A 7,320-nucleotide genomic window follows, 5' to 3' on the forward strand; every position below is an offset into this window, starting at 1 on the left:
ATATATATATATATATATAAATGTTATTGGTATGTAAGTCAGGTCTAAATATTTTAATTTTATAAATATGTGCTCGTTTTGATATCTTGATCTAAGAAAAAAGAAATAAAAGATCTTCTGAGAAGAGTTAAATTTGATTGAAATTTAGTTATTATTTAAATATAGTAAAATAAAATGTAGATAAGTTGTGGTTCTAAATGTTCTTTATTTCTAAATAATAATATATATGCTCGCTTCAATCTTGATCTGCGGGTAAGCGTTTCCTTTTCACTTGATTTTGCTTAAATACACACAAAAACCGTTTCGCGCGAAGACTGTTAGCAGCAATTGCTTAACCATTCTTAAGTTTGTCTTTGAATACGCATGATCACACGAAAACTTTCCTACCCGAGCATCGGAGGGTAATAGTTCCTGCGAATACGAGACAATCATCGGCACATCAAAGGCGACGATTGTTTCACGTAAATTATTACCGCGAGCGCACTTGTCCGGCTTCTCGTTATGAGTTGGCGAACAAGTTCAATTAAGTCCACGCCTAGGAAGACGAAGGACGGCTTCCTACACACGCGGAGACCTTATCCTACATCGAGTGGCACCATCAACCCCACAAACCCACCCTAACCGTTGCGAGAGGGTGGAACATTGACTATGAAGGTGCGGAAAGACCAATTGCCTTGTCTTCAACGTTGTAAACGCAAAAGAATTTAATATTCCAATTTTTACCAAAAAGATACAAGCGTGGTATTTTTAAATATTTTCCTACATAATATACGAATTTCTTTTTCATAAATCAAAAAAGAACTACTTGCATAGAGAAAGAATAATTTACTCTTTCAGAAAAAAGTTCCAATAAATCTAATTGAAAATTAGTAGGAAATGCTGAATATCCAATAACAATAACTGAATTATATACGATATTAAAGAAGATTTGTAAGATGTTAAGAAAAATATAGATTACGTTATATCCAATTATATAATGTTTTAAACCTGAATAATCTCAAAACAGGAAATACATAGTGAAATAAGTCAACTATGTCTATTGACAAAATTAATGATCTACTTTTTATTGCTAGATTTATGGATATATCCTATTTTAATCTAAATTCAATATTTGAGACAAAATAAGATCGTAGAATCAATCATTCCGGAAGCCTGGGTCGGGAGGATAAGAGAAACGCCACGAGGGCTCTGTCTTTTGACACCGATGATCGTGACGACTCGTCTCCTCTGTACAGGATACCCAGGTCAGTCTGACGACTAGGCAACACGTGTCGGTTATGTCTATTATCGACAGATAGCGGGGTAACGAGCAGGCGAGATTTATCACCCTCCGTTACTACCCCAGAGGAACGGGACACTCGAGGGTGCGATAGGGTGCAAAGCGGAGAATTGGAGTTACAGTTGAGTTAGCAGAAAGAGAAGTGAGTTAAGCCTTAACAGAGTCTCATATGGCCTCTTAATGTTCCCGCGCTCATAAATGATTTCTTCTCTCTCTCTCTCTCTCTCTCTCTCGAGGAACGCCAATTTAATTAACGACAATGAAAACATTGGCAAATTACTGTATCATAAATGTATACAAAATTATGTTATGTTGAAAATTATACCGTCATTTTATAAACGAAAAGAATTCCAAACATTTATTAATTTTCACTATTGTTACCAAATGCAAAATATTTTACGGAAGGTAACGCATAACTAAACACAATGCACGATATTAAATATGAAAGACAGAATTAAATATAATGTAAATCGATGTAGGAACGCCGCAGCGTTCATAATTTTCGCCACAGGCCTATTCGAAGTTTGCAACCGAGCCGCTGGCTCGATGAACGAGCGAAAGGGCGAACGCCGAAGATTTGTTCGGAGTTAAAGGCAAGTAAATTTAAATGTCAAAATACGCGCTTTAACGACACGGGTCGCACAAAGGTGTATCATATCTTTATTAACATAATGCGAGAAGGTGCTCTCCGCGCAAGCAAGGACCTGGCAAAAACCCGTCAATCAAAAACCCGATCCTCGAGAAAAGGGCTAGTTAGCCTGGTCGCCCTTGCATTCGCGCCCTTGCGAAAAAATAACGTATGCGCCATGCAGTGCATGCCGCGCGCTTTTGTAGAAAAACTTTTTCGGAACTGTTACATTATGTTCCACGAGTCACACTTGGGCACCGCCGTCTCACGCGTCGCCGCTCCTGTTTTCTCGCGACATTTACGGGTCAATCTCAGGACCGTACTTCGTGTGGTTATTAAAAAAAAAAAAAAAAAAAAAAAAAAAAAAAAAAAAAAAAAACAATGTAAAAAATGTATTATACTGTTGTACACCGTGAAATCTTGCGAGGCACACTTTCATGCGGCGTATCTTTTGAATGACGGAATTCCTCGTTTCCCTGTTATTGGGATTTAAATATTTGAGCATAGAACGAATGACGAATTAATAAAGAAGCATATGTGCCATTAGAATATTGTCTCGCAAAATCAAATTGACTTTTAAATTAACAAATGTTATTTGCAACGCAGGGTGCCGCAACTGCCTATTACATGATTGTTACGTCTTCTTGACCAGTATATAATATTCGCATGGATGACCGGACGGGGATCCTTTGATATCCTGGCATGTCAGACATGTGACAGCTCGGACAATACCGGAGATCCCCGCGTCACTGATTGTCACTTGTTTTCTGCCATTTCTCTTTCTCTCTTCGATTTCGGCCACTGCGATTCCGCGCAGGTTCTCTTCACAGTTCGCCGTGTTCGACGCCTCTTTCTCCTATTTCAAATTCAAATACGGGAAATCGCAAGGCGGACCGTAACCCTACGCCTTGAGAACTGGCGGACGCGAAATCCCACTGACCATTCGAGTATCGATTTGAAATACTTAATGCGGAACCCTGGATGCAGGCGAAAAGTGATCACGTTGCACTTACGTGCACTAAGGAAGTTAATAAGAACGGGGATCGGCCTTCGGCGAGGATATAGAAGAAGGTGGTGAAGGAAGGGGAAGGTGGAAGAGCATAATGTTCCTCATTGTCGAATCACTTCCGGGGCTTGACCTCCAGTAACGCCCTAAAGACCAGTTCGCATGGACAATGTCTGCGAATAATAGACACCGATGTGTTCTATTGTATGTTTGAAACGGCGGACGCGCGGATTGTCTAAAATGCCTACTTCAGGATGGGCCAACAATTTAATAATGTCGACAATGCGATCTATATCGATGCTCCATTCACGCATTCAAGGAAATATATAAATTATAAAGGGAACGTACATCTTCGACGTTGCGATTTCATGAATTTCGATAAGGAATGAAAGAACAAATCTCGTAAATCAGTCTGATAATGAACGTGAAAGAATACCGATATGATCAAATTTGTCGTTTCTACTTTTATAAAAATTAACTGCACAGATTTTCCATATATTTCTGTTTTTTTTTAAATCTCTTCATATCATGTTAAGTAATTAGAAGCCATAGTATAGCTATGTATATTGATTTCGAATGTGTTTGAATTATATCAATATGACAACATCATATATCGCGCATCAACCACGGAATGGAACTCGTGTGGTTGACGATGGCACGTTACATCGAGGATCACCATTAATATAATTTGTCAGTTGCATACGTCGCTAACAGCGAAATTTTCCGACCGATTTGCCGAAAAAGTGCCCCGTATGGGCGACGAGGCGCGTGCGGCTGCTTCAACGTGAAAAACAAGCGGTACTCTGGTCCTCCTTTTCTCCCACGTGGTTGCTTCGAAAGGCAAACGGTCTCCAATCCGAGTCAAGAGACCTCGAGAGGGGTTGCCGGTAACCGCGTGGAAAAAAAAAACGCCGTCGGTTTCAATATGTAGACGAAGAAAAGTAAAAAGGAAAATGTTGGAAAAGAGAGAATGTATGCAAGTAGCCGCGGAGGAGTAAGAGAATCTCGTGGGTTGAAATTTGATGTTTCACATGAATGATTCTTAATGTAACACACAAAAAACTCTTTTTCAATCTATAATATACAATAAGTATTTGATAAGAGATCCATTATCTCAAACACGATTAGCAATTATATATAATTATAAATAATAAATATAGATAATAATCCCCGATGTATTTCTATGCTCCGAAGAAAGCTAAAAAATGAACCGTAATATGTAAGCGAAGACTTTAAATGTATTAAATCAATTTTTTTAATTATATTAATTTACTTTTGCGCATAAATTTCTGCACCCGACTCTTTTCCTTATTATTATAATTTAATAACATTAATTCTATTATTAATTTAATTAATTATGATTAAAATCACACATAATAATAATTCACGTAGCATTTAATAGTATGATATACATATGAAAATATTTCCCTCTCTTCCGCCTCTAACTTAGTATCTATAATAAATAAAATTTAAAATGTAACTTATTTGTTTACATAAAACCCTGTTTTACGAGTCTTATATATAACATATTCTACAGTTTGTTGCTATAAATGCATTGATTCCTGTTAAAACTTATGCGCGCTTTATTTAGCATACTTTATTTAAAAAATTAATTTTTACATATTCAGAAAAATTATAAATTTTTTAAGTGTTTAAAAACAACTCCCCAAAAACATCAATCGCATGCAAAACACATAATTCAGAGGAAGAAACTTATTTCGTATTTCTTTATCTCTTGCAAAATTAAAGGGGTTGGTATTTTATGTGTCAACATTGTCATTGTAGATTACAACGATGACGATCATGAAAGTAACTACTGCGAGAATAAAACTGTGCGAATATGTTCCTTTTCATTTCTTCCAGTCTTGACCCTTTATTAAAATTTCTAAGAGAAATGATATTTCCATTTTTCTTCGCTACGTCTTCCTTTCGCTCCTTTCATTCGCGTCCGCTGTCTGATATTTCGCGTTGATCATTTAACTCGAGTTCTCGAAATCATTCGGCAAATTGGAACCGGCCCCTCACGCGAGGGGTCTCTCGGCCGAATGAACTTAAGCCTTAGATTGGTTTAGTCGCCACGCAAGCACGCCGCAGGTCGGTTGCTCTGCGGATCACGCGTCACCGAACAGAATATGCCAGGAGAGGAGCGAATCCCGATCGCCTCTCCCCTCCTTTTTTTTCCATCTTTTTTCCTCTTATGCTTTATCTCACCCTTTTTGAAAGATTGGGAAAATGAGGTAGAAATCTCGCGGCAGGTGATGTAATGGTGATACCTAAACTACCGACTAGCAATTCGGATCCCGATAATAATTCGAGACCCCCCCGTAAAGGTAAGCGTTACGTTCCCTTTCGCAAATTCTGCAGTTACACATGCAATATAATATTATAGCATGAAAATATTATCGCCCAAAAATAAAATTTCCTCTTAATTGTCTTTCTTGTAGAAATCCGGAAATGTTGCGACTCACTTCAGGAATTAATAAAAAATAAGTGATAAATTTTTTCTCTCGAAAATTAGGAAATGATTTCTTAATATCGAGCATTATTTTATTATTTCGATCATTAATTGATCTCAGATTAATGTGTATATGTTTCTCGAAGAATAAATGTTTTTAGATTGACTGGGAAATTAATTCAGAGCGATCATCCCTAATCCGACAATCCCATAAAAACTTCCTGATCTTCCGCGGTATAATTCGGGGTGGATAAACACCGAGGAAATTTGGGGCGAATTTCGGTTTCGAGCTTCTTATTCTCCCTTCGTTGGTCTCGCGTCTCGAGAACTTCAGTCCGTTTCCTCTGTGAGGATGTGAGAAAAGGATTAGGATCGGGGAAATAACGTGCGAATCGACCGAAAGGGAACTTTTTTGCTTCACCGGATTCTGAAAAAGGTTCGTGAGATCCCAAGGATTCGTTACTGACATTGTCGTCGAAATTCGATCATAAGGTGTATCCTATTGCTATGATTTTAATATTTTTATATGCAAGCTTTTAAGCAAAGTCTTTTTATTATTTATGCAATAAAATTAGCATATTTAAAAAAATAAAATACTATTAGTATATATTAATAATAATTAATACGAGATATGTTAAATTTTAGTATTATTCTCTCTAAACGTTTGATTAAAAATCTGAATAATTTGGAAAACTTTCTATCAGTTCGCATCTCAGTTTGTACGACATTCAGAATAAACAGATCGACATGAGAAATCGCGGCTGACTCTCTCTCTCTCTCTCTCTCTCGCGATGTTTTCCCTTTCGCGCGCCCGTACGTTTACGCGCGTGGGGTTGATAGATCGGCCCGACGAAACGAAGGGGTAGTTTGGCTTTAATCGATCCTGTAATCGCCAGTCCGACAGTTGGCCCCGGCTGCCTTTTTGTCGGCAGTTAGATGGATGGTGCCATTTACATTTTGTCAGTGCGACATGCGCTAACGCCGCCGCTATCATATCTATCACACCCTTTGAATCAGTGCGCGATCAGTTTCCTACCGTTCAAATTTGGAAATCTTTTCTGACGCGCGAACGTAATGCAAATGTCGGTAAATTTCTAAAGATGGAACCGATCGTGAAAATCACAATCGATTATCGCGTCAAACATTATTACATCGCGATCTAAAAAATTCGTTACAAATCAATAATAAATTAATAACATTCTGACAATGAGACAAGTAAATTGCAAATACTCTCATTATGCAAGAGCAGGAATTATCCGTTATTGACGATTTCATGGGCTGACTCCCCCCGATCCTGACTTCGAACATTGATTTTACGGTCGACTTAGGAATATGCGGTCCACCGTATGCACTTCCAATAGATTCCATAAGAATCCGAAAATTTCGGAGGAACTGAAATAGAAAGTTGTCCGGCAAGACGATCCAATTGACAGATCTGTCAACGTGGATGACACCTTCGGCGAACGAGTCGACCAGGTGTCTGCTGTCGAAGCGAGGAGACGGCTCTGTCTATCTGCTCTTCCCTCTTTTTCCTTTACTGTTACCGGCATCTGCCGGATAATACCCGGGATTATAGCAGTAGGATAGAAAACCCACTAACATCGACGCGGAATGAAACATTCCTGCGCCGAACTCGAACCATAAACAGATCGATCATCTTTCAAACGGTTTGACGACAATCTAAAATCGAGATGATATCGAATAAGATTCGCGTGTGAATCCTCGTGTATCAAATATGTAAACGTATGCTATTTGTTTGAGAAAGGTCATAAATATTTGAGCGTAAAAGAAGTTAAATTTAATGATTTTACATTAAATATATATAGCGTAGCAAAAAAAGGAATCTAATTCTAGATTTTTTTCATGTACATATAAGTATATTTTTATTATCTGAAAAAATAAAAAAAGAGATAACAGCATTATATATATATATATTTATATACATACATATA

At 37.7% G+C, this 7,320-nt stretch overlaps 1 protein-coding gene across 3 annotated transcripts in view; it reads right to left on the bottom strand.

Annotated features, from left to right (window-relative positions):
- Positions 1 to 7,320, bottom strand: part of LOC108756313 (PR domain zinc finger protein 16-like) — an 84,881-nt gene that overhangs the window by 25,220 nt on the left and 52,341 nt on the right. The window lies entirely within an intron of this gene.

This window comes from Trachymyrmex septentrionalis, unplaced genomic scaffold, assembly GCF_001594115.1.
Source record: "Trachymyrmex septentrionalis isolate Tsep2-gDNA-1 unplaced genomic scaffold, Tsep1.0 scaffold97, whole genome shotgun sequence".
NCBI classification, from domain to species: domain Eukaryota; kingdom Metazoa; phylum Arthropoda; class Insecta; order Hymenoptera; family Formicidae; genus Trachymyrmex; species Trachymyrmex septentrionalis.